At 44.0% G+C, this 27531-nt stretch overlaps 1 protein-coding gene across 1 annotated transcript in view; it reads right to left on the reverse strand.

Moving 5' to 3' along the window:
- INSR (insulin receptor) overlaps positions 1–13414 on the reverse strand; it is a 104305-nt gene extending 90891 nt beyond the window's left edge. Inside the window, 1 exon segment of the mRNA XM_043502630.1 lies at positions 13360–13414. The gene's annotated coding sequence lies outside the window, so the exon portion shown is untranslated.
- Between the last annotated feature and the right edge of the window lie 14117 nt (positions 13415–27531).

Raw genomic sequence — 27531 nt, forward strand, 5'->3', positions numbered from 1 at the left:
GCAGGATAACTGCTTCATTCAGGTGGACACGGATGGAGAGGAAGAGAGGTAAAAGGCCAAAGTGAAAAAGTCAGATGGTAGCAGAAGTCAAATCTCAATTTGTACCAGTTGTATCTAACCTGTTCTTGACATTACTTTGACGATACTAAGAACCCCTTAGCATACATCCTTCTTTTCCTGTCATAGGAGAAAGATATGTGTATTCTTGGATGCTTGTAAGCATTCTGCCACCACAAAATAAAAGTCAAGTGGAAAGTGAGCTAAAAACTTACTAGAACAGAAAATCAGTATTAAATCTGGGTGGATTTTTTTTCTTGGTTTGTTTGCTTTTATACATCAATCCTACCTTTTATTTGCAAGCGGCAATCTGCAGAGCAGGAGCTACTAACCAAAATGTGAGTAACATGAGACATACTAAGCCTATCCCAGTGTTAGTTAAACTTATAACTCCTTTAGTAACTGGTTCTAACCTTAGTATTCGGTGTATGTATTAAGTTATTTTAACGTGTGTCTCTCTAACAGCACTGGACATTGCAGTCTCCTTAACCTACCAAAATTCCTTTGGAAGCCTTCTTCAAAATGATCCCTGGTGACAGCTATTCTGATTCAGAGTCTACAGCTCCCTTCTCAAAACTTGTATTTGAAGATCCAGGATTTTCTATTTGGATATTAAAATGTCAGACCAATCACCTACCTATCAAACTGTGTGTAAACAACAATGCTAAACTAAAACAGTTATCATTAACAACATTTACCTGTATGTCTAACTCCATACCTGAATGTACCAGTATATCTACTTGTATACTTAATGAGCAATCTTCCCGTGCAACTACCAGTAAATGACTTTTAAAACAAAGCAGTGTAAGATCATAAAGACTTTTCACCTCTATTTTTTAATTCTATTACAAATTATGAACTTCTATCTTGATTATACCATCCAGAGCCAGTAACCTAATTCAATTAACATCCATACAAATATCTCTGCTGCTCTGATTGCATTAGATGCCACTGGAGCACTGCATGTATGCACTGTTTTGTTGCTACGAGATGAAAGTTTTAAGTACAATTTGCAGACTGTCACCCTTGACTGAGTCCCCTCTAAAAAGGTCACAGTTACAGGAGAAAAGGAATACTTGTGGCACCTTAGAGACTAACAAATTTATTTGAGCATAAGCTTTCGTGAGCTACAGCTCACTTCATCGGATGCATTCGGTGGAAAATACTGTGGGGAGATTTATATACACACACAGAGAACATGAAACAATGGGATTTATCATACACACTGTAAGGAGAGTGATCACTTAAGATGAGCCATCACCAGCAGGAGGGGGAGGGGGGGAAGGAGGAAAACCTTTCATGGTGACAAGCAAGGTGGGCCATTTCCAGCAGTTAACAAGAACATCTGAGGAACAGTGGAGGGGTGGGGTGGGGTGGAGAAATAACATGGGGAAATAGGTTTCAGAGTAGCAGCCGTGTTAGTCTGTATTCGCAAAAAGAAAAGGAGTACTTGTGGCACCTTAGAGACTAACAAATTTATTAGAGCATAAGCTTTCGTGAGCTAAAGCTCACTTCATCGGATGCATTTGGTGGAAAAAACAGAGGAGAGATTTATACACACACACACAGAGAACATGAAACAATGGGTTTATCATACACACTGTAAGGAGAGTGATCACTTAAGATAAGCCATCACCAGCAGCCGGGGGGGGGGGGGGGGGAGGAAAACCTTTCATGGTGACAAGCAGGTAGGTTAATTCCAGCAGTTAACAAGAATATCAGAGGAACAGTGGGGGGTGGGGGTGGGAGGGAGAAATACCATGGGGAAATAGTTTTACTTTGTGTAATGACTCATCCATTCCCAGTCTCTATTCAAGCCTAAGTTAATTGTATCCAGTTTGCAAATTAATTCCAATTCACTTGAATGAATTAATTGAATGAATTGAATGAACCTTAGTCTCTAAGGTGCCACAAGTACTCCTTTTCTTTTTGCGAATACAGACTAACACGGCTGCTACTCTGAAACCTCTGATATTCTTGTTAACTGCTGGAATTAGCCTACCTGCTTGTCACCATGAAAGGTTTTCCTCCTTTCCCCCCCCTGCTGTTGGTGATGGCTTATCTTAAGTGATCACTCTCCTTACAGTGTGTATGATAAACCCATTGTTTCATGTTCTCTGTGTGTGTGTATATAAATCTCTCCTCTGTTTTTTCCACCAAATGCATCCGATGAAGTGAGCTGTAGCTCACGAAAGCTTATGCTCTAATAAATTTGTTAGTCTCTAAGGTGCCACAAGTACTCCTTTTCTTTATGGGGAAATAGTTTTACTTTGGAAAACCTTTTATGGTGACAATCAAGGTGGGCCATTTCCAGCAGTTAACAAGAACGTCTGAGGAACAGTGGAGGGTGGGGGGAGAAATAACATTTGCCAACTGAAAAGGAGTACTTGTGGCACCTTAGAGACTAACAAATTTATTAGAGCATAAGCTTTCATGAGCTACAGCTCACTTCATCGGAAGTGAGCTGTAGCTCACGAAAGCTTATGCTCTAATAAATTTGTTAGTCTCTAAGGTGCCACAAGTTCTCCTTTTCTTTTTGCGAATACAGACTAACACGGCTGCTACTATGAAATTTGCCAACTGGATACAATTAACTTAGGCTTGAATAGAGACTGGGAGTGGATGGGTCATTACACAAAGTAAAACTATTTCCCCACGTTATTTCTCCCCCCCCCACCCCACCGTTCCTCAGACGTTCTTATTAACTGCTGGAAATGGCCCACCTTGATTATCACCATAAAAGGTTTTCCTCCCCCCCCCCTTCCTGCTGGTAACAGTTCATTTTAAGTGATCACTCTCCTTACAGTGTGTATGATAAAACCCATTGGTTCATGTTCTCTGTGTGTGTATATAAATCTCCCCACTGTATTTTCCACCGAATGCATCCGATGAAGTGAGTTGTAGCTCACGAAAGCTTATGCTCTAATAAATTTGTTAGTCTCTAAGGTGCCACAAGTACTCCTTTTCTTTTTGCGAATACAGACTAACACGGCTGCTACTCTGAAACCTGTCAGTTACAGGAGAATAAGCCTCCAAAAATTCTTTACATCGAATTCTGTTCTTAAAACTCTTTAGCCACTACTCAAACACCTCACTGTCAGTAACCACCTTTCATGGTCACTCCTTCTACCTGTGATCTTTAGATAAGTATCACAGATCAGGATCAAATCTTCCAAAATGGAATTATTTAAATCTGTTCCTATTAATCTGAATTGAAGTCAAACTTTTTTTTTTTTAAAACCAAAAGCTTACGATGATTTTATACACAAAGCTTTTAGCTGGAGTAGACTTATGCAGCTGTATTATAAACATGCAGATTTATGGCACCACATGATAAAAACAGCTTTAGAAAAGAGGTGTTTCTAAACTTCAGACCCTGTTCATGCTCACAAAACTGTTTGTGGTAAGCGTATAGTTTCCATACTTATCTGTAAAACACTTAGCACACAGCTGGCACTGCACAAACTGGCATATTAACTATTAGTGGTGCAGCTGAGTGTCACTAGATGGAAATTCAAGACTGAAAGTTGGCTGCTTTTCAAAACACCAACAACTGAGGCACGTTCAGTCTAGACAGAGCATTTTGTGCCTCTTCATTTTACCTGCTGTAAGGTGTGTGATGCACTTACCTGTGATTTCTACCAGGAAGTCATCCCTGCTTTCTGCTGAGGTGTTTAAATTACATTTCTATGGAAAATTGTTTTAATAGCTCATAAACAGGATCCATTTATAACTTTCACACTTGTGAGAATTCTCCTTGTCTAGTTGCTTTGCTATCTCAGTAAACACTTACCTCTGCACGTGCAGAAATCCATTCCTGAATCAGAATCTACATGAGTACTGGGTGGCTGAAAGCTTTAGAATCCACATTCCAAGCTTCTTATCAACACAAGAGGCAGCGAGTGATTTTTAATTATAATTGGAATAATTTAGCCATTTTTCTAGCACATTAATTGCAAAATGTGGTTTGCAAGTACAGAATAAATCTTAAAACAGTACTGCATTATTCCTGCATTCAGTGCCATGGAACTACCTAGCACACATACTACTAAGATTTGCTTTCAGCCTAAAAGCACAGTACTTCATGAGCGGGCCAACAGATCGTCTTAACTTGGTTTTATTACATTTACTTTAATAAAGCCAATAGGAGTAACATTACGCAACTGAATTCAGATTTTACCTCTTTCAGAAACCCAAAACCATCAAGTTAGCCACCAATCTAAGAGTACTTTTCAATGTTTGAGACCAAAGGATGCAACACTGAATGCAAAGGCAGTCTAGTTTAACTTACTACAGGGGCCTTCTATCCACTTCAAATACAAATCAAACCATAAATTAAACAATTTTGTTTAACAGTTGACATTTACAGTAATAACTTTAAACTTAAAAAAAACAGTATCAATTGGGTCCTCTTACAGAATAAAGCCACCTTAGCTACTTCACTCTGAAAAGAACTCTTCCAAAGACTGTTGTAACTTATTGCTGCAACCTTTGCTTTCTCTTTTACACAAAGACTATATGCAACAACAACAACAACAATGCACTCTGAAGTAATTTCTTTGGATTCCTAACAGACACTCTTCCACTGAACACAGACATTCAAAATGAAGTCCAAGTATCTTGGGCCATTATGGCCTGGTAGGCAAGTCACTGTTTTAAAGCTGTCTAAATATATGCTTTCACAATAGGACCACTTAGATCAGCTTGTAAATAAGTGAGGCATAGTTAATAGGTTCTCCTCTTTAAATACTAAGCCATTTAATATTTGAGATCTGGCTTGCTTACTGATTGGTGTGTTAAATCAGAATTTCATCAAAGCACCCTACCAATAGAAAATAGGTGCTTCCCCTTATAAAGGGATCAAGATTGAGAGTGTCATCCCCTGCATGAACGTAGGAGTCTAGTCACACAGATAAGGCCTAATTTCTTGCTCATCCACCTATGTCCATTTGAACCCATCTACTCTCGCAGTAGCTTACTGAGTCCAATGCATCCAAAGACACTAGAGTTTGGGATCTTGCAGTAAAACATGCTCAAAGTTACATATTAAAATGGATCATGGTGCTTTAGATTAGACTTTAAAAACACTTAGTTCTATTTTGTTTGATTCATTTGAAAGTATAAGAGAAGCAAGGCTCTTTGTAAGGGCATGCAGGAACACACTACAGGGAAGGCTTGTTTCCCACAACACACTTCTTGGGTGCTGGTAACACAAGGCCTTCGGCCACATGCCACAATATACGTAAGCCCCACTCATTATACAACCACCATGCATGTTGCCATTTTAAGAAGTTACTCACTTGTGTGAGTTTCTTGCAAAACTACTACACCTAGCAGCTTAATGGCAATGAATATTCTGATTTTAGTTTTCCACAGACCCCTAACATATTCTTTTAAAAACATTTGTACTTAGTTTCTACGAAAACCTCATAGCAATTGTTCATAAATCTGATTAACTGCAAATAAAAATTAAACCTGGCAATATTCGAAGACTGAGCAATAATATTGCTCAATGGGATTTTTTTGGCATTATATCCAAGTTGCTTCAAAAATCATTAGCAGAAGAATTTTACAATGTGCACAGCACATCAAAATGTGTACCTTTAAAAGTAGGACAGGGAATCTTGTGAGCAGCTAGCAAAAACTTCTTTTACCTCACCGATGCTTCTGGGTAAGGTGGGAGGGAATCAACAAACTCTCTCACTGGGCACCCCAAACATGAGAAATATTGGGAGAAAATTAAACACATCTTATATGGATGGTTTTAGTATTTCTTCAGAACAAGTCAGAAGGGGAAGAATGCTTTCAGGACAGCAAATGCATGTTGGGGGTGACACCCACAAAGTGGGGCTTTCCTCCAAAGCCTTAAAATTTCATACAAACTATTACATTTACCTCAGCAGTCTCTCATCTATATCCACTATTCTGCCAACCTAGTAACTAGCCTTATATTAAATTAATATTAATAGCAAGATATGAAATAATCTTGGAGGGAACTGGGGAAATTACACGGTAAGGAGTTTGTTCATTCTAACAAAGCAAATGTTTTCAGCATCATTTTTCCATTTAAAAATCTACACATCTCAAAATAACAAATACACTTTTAAATTTCTGGCTATACCAAGAGGCCAAAAACTTTGCTGGAGGTCTTGTTGCTACTTCTAATTAAGTGCCAGGACAGCATGCTATTTGGAGCAACAAAGAGGAATCAACAGGAGAAGTAACATGATTATTAGTAAATCGGTGCCAAGCATCAAAGCTTCAACAAACTCTTCTAAGGACACTTTGAAGCAAGGAACATGCACTTCTCGGCAGCCACACAGAAACTGCAAAACTGATGGCTGGGGAGGCATGTTCTTCTTTCATTATTTTCCCATTGGTAGATTCAAGTGTCTTGCCAGAAAATAGAATATTTTCTATTAAAATTTAATTTTAGAAAGGGTTCAGGAGTATTATTAAAGGTAAAAGTCAAGCTATTCTTCATGAAGAACATAAATCGACTACCAAATAAAACTTACGGTAATCTGACACTTAAAACATAGGTTTCCTCTAGCAAAAGGAGAAACAACAGAAAGAAAACCCACTACAATAGATTGTTGTTTAATGCATAAATCACAAGCGCAACTAAGATAGGATTGGTAACACAATCAGCTTAATTCTTGGTTTCTGCTTACCAAATGCACAGGTAACAAGTTGCAGCAGACAGAGTTGTTACCCAGGAGCAGCTACTTTGATGTGTATAAAGCTCTGTTTGATATAATTTCAATATATACAGTTAACTTCTAGGAAATGGAAAAGACAATAAATATTACTCAAGTCTTTTCCATGGGAAAGAAATTACCATCAAGAATAAAAGCTCAAGGTTCAAGGCTACTAGACACACATGCAAATTATTTACTACAAGGATGCAACGGTAAGTTAACTATCCAAGTCTTTTATCGCTTAAGAGTTAGCATTAGGTGAATCCCTAGAAAAAACAATCACAGTTCAAGAGCTTCTTTTCTAAAATAACCAACAACTTCTTTAAAGGCACAACCTAGCTAAGGTTATAGCAATTTTAAATGAAATTCTATTGAAACTTTTGTAGAATTTTACATTTCTGTGGAAATTATATTTTTTAAAAGAATTTATCTATTGACTTACAAGGGATTTTTATCATGACTTCTTATTTTATTCAGGTTCTCATTCTATAGCCATCACCATGCTAAGTGAATACCATTTCACGGTACATCATAAAGTTATACAGTTAAGAATATTTTATAAATCTTCATAACTGTAGAATAGGAAAAAAAAAAGTTTTTTCTGGATATATTTGTTGAATTCTACCCAGCCATTTGAGCCTTCTATTTGTGCTGCAGCCACTCTCATGTCAGCCCTATAACTTCATATTATCAAAGGAAGAAGTGTTTTTTTCCCCAGCTTCTCTCAGCAATTTCTTCTTGGGGAAAAATTCAGCAAAAAATTAATATGAAAACTGGTCAAATTAGCTCCCAGAAGAAAGACAAAAGTTCAGAAGCCAGTTATTAGTGAGTTTTTCTTGAAGACAAATAAGCTGAGTTCTTCTCTGATGTTGGAAACTTTAAGAAAAGGGATCAAGCCTCAAATATTTGCTCCACCATATTGTATATACTAGGGTCCACCAGTGCTCCCACTAAAGTTGCTGACAAAATTCCCAGTGAGCCAAACTCTACCTATGACATCACATAATGAATTTGGACCACTAATTTCAATGGGAACAGGCACAAAGCCCAGGCTGAGTGCTCTATCTCTCCACCATACAAGAAAAAGGGAAGGGGGCAGCCAAATAGGACAGCAGCCACATGGGAGAAGTAAAAAAAAACACTCCTGCATCCTTGGTTATCAAGCTATTCAAAGTAACTTTATTTTAAAAAAACAACAAACCATTTCTAGACATTTCTAATCAAGCCACAAAGAAAGAATCAAATGGCAAGGCACAACCATTTCTCTAAAACCCATGCCATAAAGACAGGCAGAGCCTCTTGTACAAACTAGTTTGGCAGCGACACTAAGGTACTGAATGGAGAAACCACATCTGATGTCAGCTTTGGTTTTCAAAATACAGTGACTGGGAGAAATTCTGGAACCTAAAGCTTATTTATAGTAAACAGTGTGGATAATAAACCTTAATGACTCGCTACTCCAGAGCTTTGTTTCTTTATCCATTAAGTCCGAGATAACATAGTACTTACTGTTCATGAAAATAAGATCAAAGACCATTTAACATATTTTATTAATGCTACAGTTTTTAAAATGTATACAGCCTGCCTCAGTAACTGCATCATTAAAAGAAAACAACATTCATTTTGCTCAATCTAAAAGCATGATACTTCACACATAATAAACTCTTGTTTTGAGGAATAAGATATGGGAAGAGGAAAGAGGGCATCTGAGTATTTCTTTTTCTTACTTGTATGACAATTTCTGAATCTAGTGACTGGGGTGTCCACCTTGCTGAGACGAGAGGTCATGAGTACTACCCAGCCAGGTGAGACCTCAATGCAAGGGACTGCAAAAGCCGGTTTCCAACCTACTTTAATAATGGTTTAACAAACAGAAAAAGATCTAATAGTTAAACTGTTTAATTTTAATCTTCAGTTTGCCACCCCCGATAGTGAGGTCTGTGCGGTGAAGCAGGTTCAGATGAGGCTGTGATGAAGGTGAGAGTCTGTACATTTACCCTTAAATTCCCTTAGATGACCTTGTGAGGCAGCTGCTGCATTCATTCTTGTAGGCAAGGAAGGAGAAGACCTCTGCTAAGGCAAGGGCAATCCCCCTGTGTCCTGAAGACAGCTTCTCCTGTGCCAATCGCACACAAATGCCATAGCTTGGCCTGCTGCACTCTGAATTCTGCCCCAAACCTGGGATTCGATACCATTTTTATGTTCTATATATTAAAGTTATAACAGAAGCCTATTTCTTTACTGCTGTGCCTGTCCTCTACAAAGGCAAAGGACAGACTGGAGCAACCAAAGATGAATCCACTGGGCCAAGGTATTCAGAACTAGCCAACCAAAGGGTGAAAAAGTAGATATTAGAGGAGTTTGAGTTCAGGTAGAAAGCTCTCTGACTTCAGAGGAAGCAGTCAGGCCTCAAGTCTTTGCCATGAGGCAGATATGCTGCCAGTCTCACAAATGACAACTTTTTTTTTTTTTTTTTTTAACTTCTACAACACTTTCAAACGATAAGCCTAGGAGCTTAAATTCATAACTTTGCTAGATGCTAAAAATCATAGTCTTAATAAAGACACTAGATTTATGGCTCATTACAACACTTAGTAACCCACTAACCCCACTTTTTGTCCTATGACCACAGGGCTGTTAACAGGCCACTTCGTCTGGAATGATCCCCTAGAACGGCGGTTCTCAAACTGTGGGTCACGACCCCATTTTAAATGGAGTCGCCAGGGGTGGCATTGCTGGGGAAGAAGCTGAAGCCTGAGCCCCACCGCCCAGGGCCAAAGCTGAAGCCCAAGTGCTTCAGCCCTAGGTGATGGGACTGAAGTTACAGGCTCCCCCCTCAAAGCTCTTGGGCATTGGCTTTGTCTCCCAATCGGAGGCGGTGGGACTTGGGCTTTGGCAGGGCTTAGGCGAGCTCCGGCTTCAGTTCCCCTTCCTCGAGTCATGTAGTAATTTTTGTTGTCAGAAGGGGGCCACGGAGCAATAAAGCTTGAGAACCCCTGCCCTAGAATATTTGCTACTTATGATAAACTATTTGTTAGTCTCTAAGGTGCCACAAGTACTCCTTTTCTTTTTGTGAATACAGACTAACACGGCTGCTACTCTAAAACCTATCTGTTCAATCTTGTATTTAGCTGTGACACTCTCCGTACCTTTCCCAGACCTGAAGAAGAGTTCTGAGTCGTTCGAAAACTTCTCTCTCACCAACAGAAGTTAGTCCAATAAAAGATATTCCCTCACCCACCTTGTCTCTATAACTTTTTTCAGCAAGTTGGCCATCCCCAGGACTGCCCTCTGAAAGGTTCACCAGGTTATTTTTGGTGATAAGTGCTTTTCATTTTAGGACCTCTCCAGGCTGCAAAGCACACTGAGGACAGTTCCCCTTTATAAAAGAATATTTCATGGAACCCTACAACTGCAAGAGAGAAGGCCTGTATAACTATGGTGACAAATGACTTTTTCATATTATAAACTCACAGGAGCAAAATTGACTTCCAGGGTGATGCTCAGCATATGACAGAACTAACAGAACTGGGGGAAGGAGGGGCATCTTTTAAGACACTTTACAAACACAGAGTTTTACATGTGATGTAGTGGTTAGAGCAGAGAAATGGGAGTCAAGGCTAAACTGAAAATTCTTTGGACTAGGGACCTCATCTTCCTACCTCATCTGTAACATGCCTAGGACACTATTGGCACTGTATAAATAATAAAATTAAGTAGAAATATCCTTAAATTCCATTCTGGGCTCTGCTATAATCTGACTCCAGGGGCATTGCTCCCATTTCTCTATCTGTAAAACATAAATAATATTTATATCCTATTTCACAAGGATGTGAGGATTAATTCATTATGTTCATAAACACACATGCAATCCAAGAATAAAAGGTGATACAGAAAGCCACAGTAGCAGCAATTTGTTTGTAACAGTAACAATTTGTAAAGAACTTGGAGGTCATTGGACTAAAGTTGTATCAGTAGTAATATTAGTGTTTTGCACTGGAAAGAGAAATCTTCACGTATATCCACAGGCCACAGTTTGGGCTGCTTGCTGACTATATCTCAATTCCTAGATGAAAAATACAGTAGTACTCCTTTTCAAGATTTATAGTTAATAATTTTTTATTTTTTTTTAAAAGCACGCGAGTGAAGAGGGGGAGGTATTTTTGATTACATGACCAGCCAAATAGCCTGATTTTCCAGCAGTCAAAGGATATAAAGATGGAAACACCTCTATTATTGTATGTATGTGACAAGTCCATCATTGCAGTATCTGGACTCTGAACTAGCCTACTGATATTACTTCCTTTTGTAGGAAACGTGCCAAGTACAATCAAAGTTATTAAATGAACAATTTCAGTACTTAATTCTCCTTACGCAAACATTTACTAGCAGGTCCTTTCATTTTCTATAAAAGCAAACAAACATTCTACCTTAAAACAGAAAACTCTAGCTAAAATAATGTCTTTAAGCAAGCTTATCCAACAAAATCAGCCATAAAACACAATGGTCTGACACTAGCTAACTAAGATAGCTGTGAGCTTCATTTATTCGTCTCCCCAATCCCTCCAATGCAGATTCTATTATTGTTTTAATGTAACTTCTCCCCACACCCTAAGCTTTTAATACCTGTAGACTGCAAGGCCTGCCTAAGAATATTTTTCTGGTTAATTTCAAACCCTTGCAACGCTAAGCCAACACTGAGCTAAGAGCCTTCTGAAACTATATTTGGTGTTGAAATTAGGTAGAAAAAAAAGAGAAGTGAGGGGGAACTACAGTTAGAATCCTTTAACGTGTCATGGAGAAGGCTAGAGGGGCATGCATTTTCATATTTAAAACAAATTAGACCCACAAAGGCATTACTTGTAGTTATACTTTTACCCACAAAAGCTTATACCCAAATAAATCTGTTAGTCTTTAAGGTGCCACCGGACTCCTCGTTGTTTTTGTGGACACAGACGAACACGGCTACCCCTCTATTACTTGTAGGGTAAACTCCAACAGAAAAGCATGGGCTAAGTCTCTCAGCTCCCTATTTTATATATAGACAGATGATACAATTATACCCCCTTCACATGCCAAATGCCACATTTAAGAGAAACAGTTTTAGAACCTGATTCAGAAGTCAACGTAGAGGTCCCATTTCAAAATATTTTTGAGAAGTAAATATTAATGGCCACTTAAGGTAAAGTTACCAGCAACTCAGAAAACTTTTTTCATTTATCCCCAAATCAAAATAAAATAAAAATTCAAAAACAAATAACTCCAACTAGAGCAGGGGTTGGCAACCTTTCAGAAGGGGTGTGCCGAGTCTTCATTTATTCACTCTAATTTAAGGTTTTGCGTGCCAGTAATACATTTTAACCTTTTTAGAAGGTCTCTTTCTATAAGGCTTTAATATATAACTAAACTATTGCTAAAAGAAAAGGAGGACTTGTGGCACCTTAGAGATTAACGAATGTATTTGAGCATAAGCTTTCGTGAGCAACACTCGCATCCGATGAAGTGAGCTGTAGCTCACAAAAGCTTATGCTCAACTAAATTCGTTAGTTTCCAAGGTGCCACAAGTCCTCCTTTTCTTCTTGTGGACTAACACAGATTGTTACTCTGTGAACAATTGCTGTATGTAAAGTAAATAAGGTTTTTAAAATGTTTAAGAAGCTTCATTTAAAATTAAATTAAAACGAAGAGCCCCCGAACCCGTGGCCAGGACCCAGGCAGCGTGAGTGCCACTGAAAATCAGCTGGCATACTGCCTTTGGCAGGTGTTTGCTGACCCCCTGAACTAGAGTAGGCCAAGCAAAGTAGAAATAAGGTATTTTACTCATGACCCAGTCTATTTAAAGGGATTTTTTTTGTTCAAAATAAACACCCACAGTATCTTTTTAAGAGGCTCTCTCAGCTCTAGGCAGGTGCTCCTCACACCAGTTGAATTTCTGGGAGCTTCCAAAGAACACTTCCCTTTTAAAACTCAGACAGGCAGTAGGGCTATTTTCTGTTCATTTAAGACCACTCCTGCACACAATTACACCTCATACTCCAGAACCTACATTTAGGAAATACACTGGTTGTGCCAGAAAAGATTAAGAGCAGGAAAGTCCACAGCTAAGGGGGAAGGGTCCCGGAGCATCTGCCCCACTACGAGGCACCCTGCTGCGCCCGCGGCCGCCTCTCCCCGCTCGGCTGGGAAGGGAGATGGGGGGAAGCTGGGTGCCCCGCTAAGGTGCGGGCTGCCCCTGGCTCCCATGCCCGTCCCACGGAACACGCAGGCCTGCTCTGGAGCAGCGCGGGGTTTTGCATGGGAGGATTTGGGCTTTTTGCAGCACTTTATCGGGGTTTAAGTTTCATCCGCAAGCCCGCGGTTCGCGGGGCTCGGTCTCAAGGTGTCGGTTTCCCGGGGGGGTTATTTGTCGAACCACCCCCGCGGAAGCGCAGCTCGGCAGAGCCAAGTCACCGTTACACCGGGGCCGCCGCTGCGACACGGGGCGCTCGGGGAGAGCCGAACTCGGCCCCGCTGCTCCCCGCCCAGCGCCGGGCAGCGGCGCCGGAGCCCCCCGCCCCGCGCGCCGACTAGGCCGCGCCCCCCGCCCGCCGGCCGCACTTACTCGCCCCCCGGCTCGGGCCGCAGCAGGCCCCCAGCAGCGCCGCCAGCGCGAGCGCCGCCGCCGCCGCCGCCCTCAGCGCCATGGCCCGGCGCCGCCGCCCCCTCCCGGCCGCGGGCTCAGAGGCCGCGGGGCTGGCGCGGGGGCCGAGCCCGGATCCGCATCTTCGGCGAGAGCCCGCGGCCGCCGCCCGCTTCTAGCGCCCGGACGCCGGCCCCGGAGGCGGGGAGCCAGGCCCCTTCCTGCCGGCTCGGCCCCGGCCCCGGCCCCGGCCCCCTCGGCGGCCGCTCGCAGCCCGCGGGTCCCGGCCGGGCTCGCTCCGCTGCCTGCCTGGCCGGTAAACAAGGGGCTGCCCCCGTGGGCGGGCGGCGGCAAGAGGCGGCGCGGAGTCTGGCTGGGGACGGGGACGGGGACGCGGCCGGGGGAGGGGCCCGGGCCCGGGCCCGGCGAGGCGACATCCACCTGCCGGGCCCCGCGAGCCGCCCAGCCCCGGGTCCCTCCCCCGGCCGCCGCCCCCAAGGGCCTCAACCCGCGCCCCGATCGCCGCGGCCCCGCGCCCCGCCCCCTCCCCCCGCGACCAGCGCCCCGCACCCCGATCCTCCGCGCCCCGCCCCCTCCCCCAGCGCCCCGCCCCCTCCCCTCGCGCCCCGATGCCCCCCCCATCGCCCCGCACCCCGATCCCCCTCGCCCCGATCCCCGCGCCCCGCCCCCTCCCCCAGCGACCAGCGCCCCGCACCCCGATCCCCGCGCTTCTCCCCCCGCACCCCGATGCCCCGCCCCCTCCCCCAGCGCCCCGCACCCCGATCCCTCGCCCCCCGATCCCCTCCCCCAGCGCCCGGCACCCCGATCCCCAGTGCCCCGCACCCCGTTCCCCCGCGCCCCGCCCCCTCACCCAGCGACCAGCCCCCTTCCCCCCAGGCCCCGCACCCCGATCACCCCCTCCCCCAGCGCCCCGCACCCTGCCCCCAGCGACCAGCCCCCCCTCGCCCAGCGCCCCACACCCTGATCTCCCATGCCCCGACCCCCTCACCCAGCGACCAGTCCCTCTACCCCGAGTCCCGCCCCCCTCGACCAGCGACCAGCCCTCCACCCCCAGCTCCCTGCACCCAGCGCCCCGCAACCAGCCCCCTCACCCAGTGCTCCGCCCCCCCACCCAGCACCCTCGACCAGCCCCCCTCACCCAGTGCCCCACTCCCCGCCCCCCTCGACCAGTCCTCCTCACCCAGCACCCCATGACCAATGCCCTGCCCTCCTTGACTAGCGCCCAGCAACCAGCCCCCCCTCACCCAGCCCCCTCGACCAGCACCCTGTCCCCCTTGACCAGCCCCCCTCATCCAGCGACCAACCTTTTGTCCCCCTTACCCAGCACCCTGCCCCCCTTGACCAGTGCCTCTCACCCAGCGACCAGCCCCCCTGCACCCAGCCCCCCTCACCCCTCAACCAGCGCCCTGCACCCTGCCCCCGGCAACCAGACCCCCTCACCCTGCTCCCAACGCCCTACCCCCAGCAACAAGCCCCCCTCACCCAGTACCCTACCCACAAGCAGAATGCCCAGCTCTGCAAGTGCACAGATCCATCCCAGGCCCAGTGTCCCACACAGGCAGATGCTGAGCAGTAGCAGCAGATAGGAGAATAAAAGGGAATTTGAATGATGGCAGATTATTAAATAACTAAGATCACATTTATGTAACACTTCGGAGCGCTGGAGATGTACAGGGCCTTGAGTACTAGGATAAGCACCTTTATACCCGTGTCACTGCCTTGCAAAGTTGTACCAGTTTAACTGTTGGCTTCTAAATCAATATAGTTGACAGCAGTCCAAAAACCATGTGCAGAGCAGCCCAAATTCCTCACCTAGTGCCACCGCAGTCAGCAATACTGTCCCTATTGCACACAGAGGTCTTCTCTACATTGGGAAACATTCTTGTATAGAAACACAAATGTTAAGGAACTAGTTATCTGAGACAATGCTGACCCCAAATTTGTAGACAATGTAGACAAGGACCATGGTGTCAGCTAGCCATGGTTAGCCCTACCTAGGACCAGAATCTGGCCTGGGAGGGCATGCAATTTTTGCTACGAGTCCCCCACTTCCTCATTAGGTTGCAGTTGTGAAGGTGCTTGTTTTTGTAGGATGAAGGGCTTCTGCAACAGGCTGACCTTTTTGAGGAATAGGCTAAGCCTATTGGAGAGCCAGAATTTGGGACCTTTCCAAAATCATGCAGTTTGGAAAGCTACACTTATTTTCCTTTGAATAGAGAGGTATGCCATGCCATTGCTGTAAGTCTGCGGAAATTAATTTAGTTAAGGTGAAATTGCAAGTTTGTTTTTATAACCTTTACAGATTTAAAATAAAATGTTTTTCATATAATGGCTAAGATGTGACAATATTTGAATCTCAGAATTTTTACTACATATCTGAATTAATCACTTAATTCCAAGGCCTTAGTAAAAAATGTTGTATACAAAATCTTTACCCAAGATGCTATAACAATATTTTTAAAAATGTATATTTTAAAATCCAGTTTATTGGTCAATGTTTACATTCTTGTTTACAATGAAAAAATCAGAAGTCAGTTCACATTCATCTGCAGTTAGATTTAAAGTCTAGGGCTCAATTCTAGTACATGGTTAACTTTGTGCACAGTCTATAGTTCTACTGAGTGCATAGTCTTTGCAAGTTCAGGGCCTTTGTACTGTAATGTTTCACTTTCACACACACTAGTGTTGATTTGTTTTATTTTGATTACGTTTACATTTTGGGTGATATTCAAGCTGCTATGTCACTTTTAAAAGTTATAACAAGAAGAAATAGTTTCACACTCAGACTAGCTTTGACTTTGTTCATTCACTCCCAACAGAACTCCTGGCAAAAAAGAAAAGGAGTACTTGTGGCACCTTAGAGACTAACAAATTTATTTGAGCATTAACTACAGCTCACTTCATCGGATGCATAGTGGGCTCAGTTCTACTAGAAGTCAGCCATGCGATGTGCAGGAGAGGGTATGCTATGTTAACCACTGGCCTTTTCAGTGCCTAAGATTACAGTCCAAATCTACATTCCAAAGGTCGGGTCGTCTTCTTGTTCCAGTGGGATACAGACTTTGATGCTTTTCCTTCATTATTTGTTTGTTGTTTGCCCTTGAGCTACTGCATCACAACACATTTCCTGGGAACCAAGAGAACTACTTCCAATAATTTTGTCTGATATTTGCACAGTCCCACTTCCACAAGATTGTGAGTTATACAAATTCTTTGAATACAGGTAGTTTATAATTCTAACATGCCTTATAAGTAAACAATTATTCTTTCCCAAAATCTTTGCCTCTCCTTCTCCAGTACCCCACTATATACCAGACAGTTTAGTTCATTTTTATATTTATTCATAGGTAACCTGGTGCAGAGGCTCTCGAAGTATGGTCCATGGACCACTGGTGGACTGCAGAGCACTTGCCAGTGATCTGCAGAGAGCTGGCTGGTCACTTAGTGTTGGCTCTCCTCCTTTTTTCCATCTGCTAATTTGTATTAAAAGAGCTAAAATTATATTAAATAGTTTCTCACTGTTACTTTTCTATGTAAACAGTTGCTGCAGTTGGCACAGGGATATTATACAATCATGAATGTGTGGACCACTTTCTCACCCACTCACAAATCAGAGGAATTAGTCCATGAGACTATTCAGGTGTGGTCCACACTGTGAAAAGGTTTGGGGTTCCCTAGCTTGGTGATTAGAGCACAAGGCTGGGAGTTTGGGCTACTGATGCTGAGCCCAAATTTCACTCTTCTTTTACTCCACTGTAAATCGGGAGTAACTGGCTTCACCTCTGCAACATGGTTAGAAAGCCAAAAAGTGCTGTTTAAACAGCAACAATCTGCTGCATTTTCTCATGTGTCATGTGTGACAAATCCTTCAACGTGTATATCTTTCTGCCTGATGTATGGCTGTTCTTCCAGCCTACTCACGTGGCAGAACTGGACTTGTAGGAATGTTCTCTCCTCCACACACCTGATCTTGCTTTGGGCTTATCTAGAAGAAGTTGATTAAGGATAAATATATTTTCCTTGGAGTTGAAGAAAGTAGTAATCTCTGCTCTGGATAAAGTCCCAGGAGCCCTGCCAGATTGGGCCTCAGTTGTGAAAGTCTGAGAGAGTGCCTATTGTAAATGTCATATTGTGTGTTTCCATTAGAGGTCATACCTCTGCACTGCATTGTAACCTACGATTTGAACTCAGGCTCAAGCCTAACCCCGCTTCCATCTACGCGCAAATAGCACTAATCCAGGGCTCAGACTCAGGGTCCCACGGGGGTGGAGGGTCGAAGCCTGTATTAAGCTGCCACCCAGGGTTCAAGCCCTAGTGCTTTACAATGTAGATGCATCCCCACTGAAGTTGTGCTCTGGGAGTCTGCCAAAAATATCCCATAATCTCATAGGCCAGCTTTGTCCTCTAGACAGTCAAGTTTGGTGGACAGTCAAGTTTTCCCACCACAAACATAGGACTAAGACAGCCATATTTTGGAACGGTGCTAGGAAGTCTGGGATATGTGCAGTTGGGCTTGGGCAATATAGATGCTGGAGCCCCAAGTTCAGGCCCAGGGTTCAGAAATTCCTAACCTGGGGTTACAAATGAGTATAGATGCTCAAGCGCTAGGTTAACAACCCTAGAGTCTGCTAACTTGAGTGCTACTAACCTTGGGCTTACATTACAGAGTTGACATACCCTAGGTGTCCATCCCTCTACCTTCACCCTATTTTGGTTATCCCAGCTTCCTCCATCTCTGTTTTATTTGTTAACAAACCCTTTAATGGATACAGAAATATAGTGACATTTACAGGAGAAAAAATCGCAAGACTGGGAACAAGTCCATGTTACTAATACTTAGCACATTGGATGGTCTAAAAATCACAGTTGAGATTTTTCAGAAGTGACTAATGATTTCATGTGGGCCTCTCTGTTTTTGGGAACCTCACTTGAGGCTCCCCTAAAGGGTCCTGATTTTTAGAGAGTTTTGAGCACCTGCCATCTGGAAAAAAAAAAATCTAGGTCCTTTAAGGGGTCTCAAGCTGGACTCCCAAAAAAATCACAAGTTGTTGTTGAAAATCTTAGCTCATATTTTTTAACAAGCTTCTTTGAGTTACAAACAGTACCCAAGATGATTAAAACTGAAAGAATGTTTACGGTCTCACTTAGCCTTCACCATTTCTGCTACTTATTTGTATTTTGCAATCCCCTCCATTTGGGACAATGAAAACACAGCATTGGAGATCACCAAGACTGCCTTCAATTACTTTACACTGCAAACAACGGCTAAATCCAACCTAAAGGCACATGCACAAACAGAGCATTGCAAAGCAGGGATGGGAAGACTCTTACTAGTGACCAGCTCGCAGCTGAGACTCCAAACTTGTTGAAGTCTTAGTAACAGCCGATTTTTTTTATCTTAAAGTGTATTTTCACATTCAGTAACTCTGCACTGTTATGAATGTTAATAAGTCTGCCGATGATTATGCTTAGAGAAAGATGTAAGACCAAATGTCAGTTAGAACCCCTGGCTCAGGTAGGATTTATAACCTGTGGCAGCAGGGCTCATTTGCTTTACTTCCTTCTGTTCCGGCTGGCATTCTGTCCCAAATCAAGTGACTGATATTGGTTTGCAACTTGTCATAGAAGGATTAAAGTTACAGGTTTATCTTTCACCAAGATACTACTTTCAATTTCTAATTTCAGATTAGAACATCAGGGTGCAATCTCCCCAGCATCTCTCCCATACAGCCAGTTTTACATGTTAATGCTACAGTATGCTGTCTGCAAGATCAGATAAACTAGCAGCTGTGCGGGCTCTGAGGAGCAGAGCCAATACCTTTCTGTTTATGCATTTTTTCCCTAGGGCTCTGTTAGTAGTCAAACTAGATGATCTGTAGGTATTTTCCTGTTTTAATTTCTATGGACTTCAAGACACTTTATCAAAATAATTGGGCCAATAAATTAAATACTATCCTGTTACCTTCACGATATCCCCATTGAATCCACATACACACCCAAACCCCACACCTGGCTCTCTCACACACACACTCCCTTTCTCCCTGAAAGATGGTAAATGTAGACAGCCTTGAGTACACGAGGTTTATTCCTATCTGACCCAGCAACTGTACCCCAAAACAATGAGCTTTTTCTTTGTTCGTTGCTTACTTCCCTAGATGATTAATTTATCTTCTAACAACTTCTAATGGGGAACTTTGAGATAATCACATTCTCCTTTCATGGATTTAAAATTTTTCCTTCTTGATGTAAGATAATGTTATCTAAGTATAATGCTGTGACATGCATAAATGTGCATGTCATTTGTAAGACACTGATAAGAGAACTGTCCAAGCACTGGAAAATTGGAAATTCTCAATCATCACAAGAGTTACAATGAACAGCTTACATTCATAATGTCTTTGAAAAGTTATTTGCAGTGTTATTGTAGCTATGTTAATCTCAGGATATGAGTGAGAATATAGGTGAGGTAACATTGTGAATTTACATTCATAATTCAGCTAGACACCATGGACTTAACAGGGACTCTGCTTTTATAGCTTATTACAACAGTTTATAATATACCACGCTGCCTGATACCCTTAATTGCTCACTTCAAACCCTTTATGCATAACAGTCTAACCTGCAATTGCCCAATTCATTCCAAGTAACCACCTCCACCATGTGTCACCACGTCTGCTTAACAATCTTTCCCAACTTGTATTTAGTTCAAGCCATGTCTACATTACAAAATTAAGTCGACCTAACTTATGTAGGCATACAGCCGCCACAGTAATTACATCACTTGTGCATGCCTACACTTTGCTTCTTGTGTCAGCAGTGTACATTGTCACCAGGAGTGCTTGTATCGATTGTACTGTTAGTGTGGGGCATCGTGGGAGGGCTCCTGAAAGTCAGTAACAGTCAACATAAGCCACGCCATGTCTACACTGACACTGTGTTAACCTAACTACATCGACCTTGACTCTATGCTGCTCATGAAGGTGTTTTTAAGGCTATGTCTACACTACAGCCTATGTTGGCAAAACTATGGCCCTCAGGGGAGTGAATATTCCATCTCCCTGAGTGACATAAGTTACAACTACATAAGTGCTCATGTGCATAGCACTATTTCTGCCGATATAGCTTATGCTGCTCCCAGGAGTGTTTTTTTATGCCAGTGGGAGAGCTCTCTCCCGTTGGCATAGAGCGTCTTCACCAGACATGGTGCAGCATTGTATGTACAAACATGGCCTAAATCGGCACAGTGGGGCATTTACATCAGTGGGAGCAACATGTAAGTGTAGACACCTCCATAGTTAAGCCAAGGAAGCTGCCCTGCATCGACCTAACTCTGTAGCATAGACCAGACCTCAGAGACTCTGCTTCCTTCCCTACGCTTAAAGGAGAGCCCTGTGTTGCTCGAAAGCTTGTACCTTCCACTAACAGAAGTTGGTCCAATAAAAGATGTTTCCTCACTTACCTTATCTCTTTAGAAAGTTAGGAAGACACAAATGAACTGGTGCTGTACCTCTCTCAGAACTCCAATATAAGTGATGCAGCCCCACTGAATGCTTTCCATGAAACTGCTTTTCAGAAAGCAAAGTGTTTTCAGATTTTTGACTGTAGTACTTCCTCTTGGGTAGCATCTTTCATGCTCCACATTACATTCTGAGGTAGCACATCACACCATAACATATCAAATGGGAAATTCAGAGAGATTAATTAACCCCTGAAATCCAGAATGGGAAATCATTTTCTAAAAGGGTGGGATGGTAAGGGATTAAGGACCTAGTTTATAGCCATAGAGTATATAGCTAGTTATTCCACAAACCGTAGATTCACATAGTTATGGAAGATTTGCAATGGCACTGCCAGAAGCTTGGGCATGTAACACAATAGGTTCGAACTTTGCTGACAGCTCCAATAAACCAGCCCCCCAAACTCCTAAAAATGAACAGGGAACCTTTCAGCACTAGCTTGTCTTGAGTCCTAATATGCTTCATCCTCTCCCCTGTGGAGATCTCAGTAGGTTGCAATTTCTCATCTATATTTTAATGTTTTGTGACCTTGCTTCTCAGGTGGTTTATTACAACAGAGAAGCCATGGCTAACATGACAGCAATGCAAAGGCTAATCCTATCTCAACAGAGAGAGAAAGTTTACAGCCTGACCTCGTGGCTGGCCTGTGACTTAATACAATATGATAGATTGCCTTGGCAATTATTGTCTAGAACAGAGGTTTGTTCTGTGACATTTCTACACACTAAGAATCACCTAGAAAACGGATTTCTGAACCCCAGAACTTTAGAAATAGGCAAGTACAACAGTCATCATTAAAGTCTGAGATAAAAATTTCCCCATGTAGATCCGGTAAGGGAAAACAGCACTGAACCAGATACAACTTGTTAGTAATTCTTGGTAAACACCAAAGCTTTTAATGGTGACTGCTGTGTTCAGTAACCGGCTACCTCATCTCTACACAGACAGCTCAGTCATCTGGGGAACCATCTGCAGCTCAACACTATTCTTGGGAAGTTATATTTCTAGGAATATTACTGAGAGGGGAAAATAGGGGCCTCAAAATTAGGGTGAACAAGTGTCCCTGGCGCATTTTGAGGACTAGTCCTGGATGATTATATTGGCATTAGGGCTGATTCAGTCTAGTTCACTGTAAAGCTACTGTAGAGTCAGTTCCCAATTCCTTGCTACTGTACCGCTGACCTTCTCTTTTATCAAAATTAAATGATGTATGTACAATGATCAGTGTGATGCAAACCACTGGCAATGGGGACCCATTGAAACAATTCCTCTCTGTAAAATGATGGAGGTGAAATTCATCTTTGTGCAAATGACCAGCCAAAACAAAATTCAAGTAGGACTTAGCTATTGCGTAGACCTGTTGCTAGGGTCTAGCACAGGGCTGAATTTCACCTTCTGTAAACAGGTTTCCCTGGTGCAAAGACACATTTAAGAAGAAAAAAAACACGACAACAATCCCTCTCTTTACTAGCACTGCTAATAATCTGGGCCTGAACAACTTCGGCATGGGTCCTTGGCACCATCTCCTGTACTGCTGCACCCTGTTCTTGCACTGTCAAAATCCACGGCATACCAGTTCGTTTTGTACCTGAGGAACACTTGATACACTAGGCAGCAGTCACAGGATTAATCTGAATACAAGGGCCTCGTTTTCATCTTTTCCTCAGGCTGGGTCACACAGCTGCTGCCTCATTCCCAATGCCACCCTGCCCTAGTCTCACGCAGCAGCACTGGATCCCTTCAGCAGTTAGGTCTCAGGTGCCACCAATGGGATATTTGTGTGGACAAGTGTTAGTAGTTCTTTCTAATGGGTTTTAGAATGGGGCAGGAGAGCTAATGGTCTAGAGACCCCACAGTCCTGGCTCTTCTGGATGCTGCTTCATTTAAGAGCCTGGACACAGGCCTCCTCACTCTGCTGGTGCAGAAATTTGTTGCGACAGAGTCTTATGCAAGGAGTCCTTGGAACCCTACTAGAGATACGAGGCCTCGCTTCTCTCAGCCCTTCTTGCAAGGAGGCTTCTCATGCAGGTTGTTGGAGAAGATGGGATCTGAAGAGCCCCTCAGCAAATGGTTCGCTCACTGCACCAGAGACAGTGACCAAAGGTGACAGAGACCAAAGGTGAGGATGGGTGTTTGGCAGGGGCATCGCTCCTGTCTGATCACAGGATCAGAGAAAAAGATGGAGCATAAGAAACTGTGGTTTTGTGTGTATTAATTAGTGAATTTTAATCAGAGCACTTAGCACAGAGGAGGCTCACAGATTCCTGTTGGAATCACTGCTAAGAATGAATGAGACATGCTCCCAGGTAACGAGATGCATGATGTTATAGTGCCACTAGTAGGTGCTACAGCACAGCAAGCTGGCGCCTTTCATCTCCCCTGGCAGCTTTGATTTGCCCCAGGCTAAAGGGAAACAAACTGGGGGGAGAGGCAAAGCAATCTCTTTCATGCATACCCTCCCCTGCACTCTTTGAAGACAGGCTATGTGCAATGGGGACCTTCCCACCAGCCTGGGGGCACAGAGAAAGGCTGGCTCTCTCCAAGGCTCAGTGCCACGCCAGGCATCTGCCATGGTGACTGGGTCCTTTGTGGCTGGCCCCTAGGGGCTGCCAGCCCGGGGAACTCAGAACCAGCCCCAGATTCCATCATGTCTGCCCCTGAGTAACATCTGGCTGCAAACAGGCATTTTCCTAGGGAGCTCTGGTGGGAATTGCAGGTGCTAGGGCACAGTGAGACTCTCCTCAGTGATGCAGAAGCCTGAATATCAACAGGGGGCCTCCCTGAAGAGATTGTCCAAAGATTTTAGATTCCTTCCCATCCCGGACACCCAGCAACAAGCCCCCTCCTCAGAGGAGGCAGCAGAGACACCAACACACACATGGCAGCGACACAAAACAAGGTAGCAGAGTGCCCCCATCCTCACCCCCCTCCAAAAAACCCCATAGCAACAAGAGAGCACAGTGTCAGAAAAAAAAGTGGAATAAAATTGGCAGAGCAGTTCCAGACCCTTGTTGCAGATTCACATGGGGCAGCTCCTCTTCTGCTGTAAAAGTCCCATGAAAACAATTCAGAGCATGGCCATGGCTGGAGCTGAGCTGAGTGTGGGGCCCTGAGCCAGGAGCGCCACGTCATGCACACAAGGACTTGCACAAACCCAGTTCCTACAAAACAAGGTAGCAGAGTGCCCCCATCCTCACCCCCCTCCAAAAAACCCCATAGCAACAAGAGAGCACAGTGTCAGAAAAAAAAGTGGAATAAAATTGGCAGAGCAGTTCCAGACCCTTGTTGCAGATTCACATGGGGCAGCTCCTCTTCTGCTGTAAAAGTCCCATGAAAACAATTCAGAGCATGGCCATGGCTGGAGCTGAGCTGAGTGTGGGGCCCTGAGCCAGGAGCGCCACGTCATGCACACAAGGACTTGCACAAACCCAGTTCCTATACATTCTTTAGCTGCAGTTCTGGAATGCATACTCCACAGCAATAGCAGCACCGTCCCATCTGGCTCCCACACGGAGAAGCCCATGCAGGGTTGTGGGGTCTGGCAGGAGCTGGACCATGCCACACACAAATCTCAACAACTGCACTCTTGGCTCACTCAGGCCCTCCAAGTTCACAGGGTAGAAGCAGACTGTGGACCCAGCCCTCTCACCTATGGGTGCTGGCAGGCCCAGGAGAGGTAACAGACGATCTTTCGCTGTGCACTGGATGCTCTCTGTTCTGAGGCACTGCAGATGCAGCAGGCTACCATCTGCCACTCTCAGGCCCCCACTGCAGATCTGGGAAGGGAGCACAGTGCTCTGACGGCCCCCAAGACCATACCTAGCCCTAGAATTGCTCTGTGCATGTGTCAGGGGGTCACAGAATGGGCTAACCAGGTAGAAAGAGGACTGTCAAATAGCATTTAGCTTCAGTTCCCCTGTGCCCTCTTTCACAGAGCTGCACCAATGTCTTTAAGTTTCAGAGTAGCAGCCGTGTTAGTCTGTATTCGCAAAAAGAAAAGGAGTACTTGTGGCACCTTAGAGACTAACAAATTTATTTGAGCATAAGCTTTCGTGAGCTACAGCTCAACAGTGAGCTTTTTGTGAATAGTGACACGAGTTCTCTTTCCCTTTGCTTCACCGAAAACACATTAGCATGAAGGCAAGAATATGCTGGCCAAGGAGTTGGTGTTATCATAAACCCAAGCTATTTCAGATTATATGCCTTCACACATGACCTATCTGGCATGGCTTCACATCCGGAAGAAGGATTTAAATGTATATGAGGTCTCAAAACAATCTAGTTTTTCCATGCTGTGAACACTGTTCTACTGCAGCCTGAAAATGCTAAGGACTCTTACTGGAGAGCTCTGCTGCATTCCAGATTTCCTCTTCTCTGTGACACTGGAAACTAAGAATTACACTGGTCCTCCTTCCAAAAAGTCTCCATCTGAAACCACTGAATTGACTCAAAAAAAAAAAATCAGAACGGGGAAATTCTTTTCAAAACGCTTGCTCCCTGGCAGCAAGATTCTTACCAAAAGGATTCACCTAGACAGCAGCAAACTGAGGATTCAACATATATTTTCACTTTGCAGTGAGACTTTGTAAACTAGCTCTCTCTTATTCAGCAGGCCTGTTCCCTCTGGACATTCAGTACCAGAAGAACTGATAATTTATTTGAGGCACTACATATTTTATTTTATTTTTTACATCACACCTGTTAGAGCCAATGCAGTTAAGAGAGACTGAGCTGGCTTCTGTTCCTTATGCATCTGCAGCACATTGTTCTCTAAGTTCTATGCACAAGGTTGGCCATTCATGCTACTGCAGACTCACTGAACGCAGCAAGCTTTGAACAGGGACTCCAAGTTTCATTTGGCCCTTTGATTGGTGGTATAAGCCGAAGACTCAGATCCTTGGAGGTAGGAGGGTTGTTGCTGTGCTGATGTGCTCAAAAATTGCTGCATTGCCACGGAACCAGCCCAGCCAAGATCAAAACATTGCTCTGTCTAAACAGCATTGTCCCAGCACCAGCAAGAGGAATGATCTCTGCTGGAGGCAAAGGAAGAGATTGAGCAATTGGAACAAGATGGGAGCTCGACTATAGGCTGCAGTTCAGTGCCTAGATAACCAGCTGACAGATGCTTTAGAAATCCTACTGGATCATGATTAAGAGAAGCTCTATCACTAATTGATAAGTCATGTTTTATATGCAATTACTAGATTCCAGTGCTAGAAAGAGACCATTTTGATGGTCTAGTCTGACCTCCTGTACGACACAGGGCATAAAGCTCCCCCAAAATAATCCCTAGAGCAGATCTTTTATAAAAGCATCCAATCTTGATTTAAAACTTGTGAGTGATGGAGAATCCACCACGACCCAATACAGTGCACTGGCTTAAGAGCGTGAGGCCTGCAGCTGCAACACATTCTGCAACTGGAAAAAAGATGGGACATTCCAGATCCCCAACAGGGAGTATTTAGACACCTCCACGATCAATGCAGTATAACAGCCCAGACAGTTCTTTATGGAGGGGACTTAAAAGTGCCACGTGGTTCCCAAGATGCAGGGAAAGCCGAAGAGTAGTTAGGGGAGGCTGGACAAGCTTTGCCACAGCAAAAAACGCCCCCCCCCTTTCCACCATGAGTGAAGTGACTGGTCGAGCCATGAATCCAGTCAAATCCAAGGTCAGACTTAAACCTTTACAGCCCCAAAGAGCCTTACAGAGATTAACTCACCCTCACAACTCACTGGGGAGGAATGAGGAAACTGGAACAGAGTAGTTTAGTGATTTCTCAAGTCCATGCAGCGAGTCAATGGACAGAGCAGGGAGTGCCTGACTACCACTTGTTACTCTTCCCACAAGGCCCTGCTGCTGGGAACGGTCTCCAACTCACTAGACCAACGGTTTTCAAACTTTTGTATTGGTGACCACTTTCACACAGCAAACCAATGCATGCAACCTCCCCTTGTAAATTAAAAACACATTTTAAAAATATTTAACACCATTATAAATGCTGGAGGCGAAGCAGGATTTGAGGGTGGAGGCTGATAGCTCGTGACCTCCCATGTAATAATCTTGCAACCTCCTGAGGGGTCACGACCCCCAGTTTGAGAACCTCTGCACTAGACAAAACAGTGGAGAAGAGACCGTTGAGAACATTCCTGCACCACCGCAGGGATGGGTGGCCTTGTTGGGAGCCAGCATGGGTTGCTCGATCTCTATTTTTTTATGATGGATTTTCTCTAAGACACACACTGCCAAGCTCACAAATTCTCCCTGTACAACATATGCCTTGCTTGCCCTTTGGAGAATCAGGCACACCATAGTTGGAGCCTGTAGTAGCTGACTGGAATCCAGATGTCGCTGACAGGATATCTCTGCATAGGGTGCAGAATAGACTTCTCAGTCAGTAGGCCAGTAGCTGAGCATGCATGAGAGCTGACTATGGGAAATTCATCCCATTCCGTTCCAAGACCCACAGAGCTAGTGCCAAGTCTCTTAATGCAAAAGATTTCACATCATGGGCTGACAGAGTTCCTTTCTTATCCTTCCTTCCGCCCACACCTGTTCCGATAACCAACTACTCAGACATACAGCTATTGGTGGGAGAAAGCTCAGAGGATGAAGATC

This window comes from Dermochelys coriacea, chromosome 25, assembly GCF_009764565.3.
Source record: "Dermochelys coriacea isolate rDerCor1 chromosome 25, rDerCor1.pri.v4, whole genome shotgun sequence".
Classification (NCBI taxonomy): Eukaryota; Metazoa; Chordata; order Testudines; family Dermochelyidae; genus Dermochelys; species Dermochelys coriacea.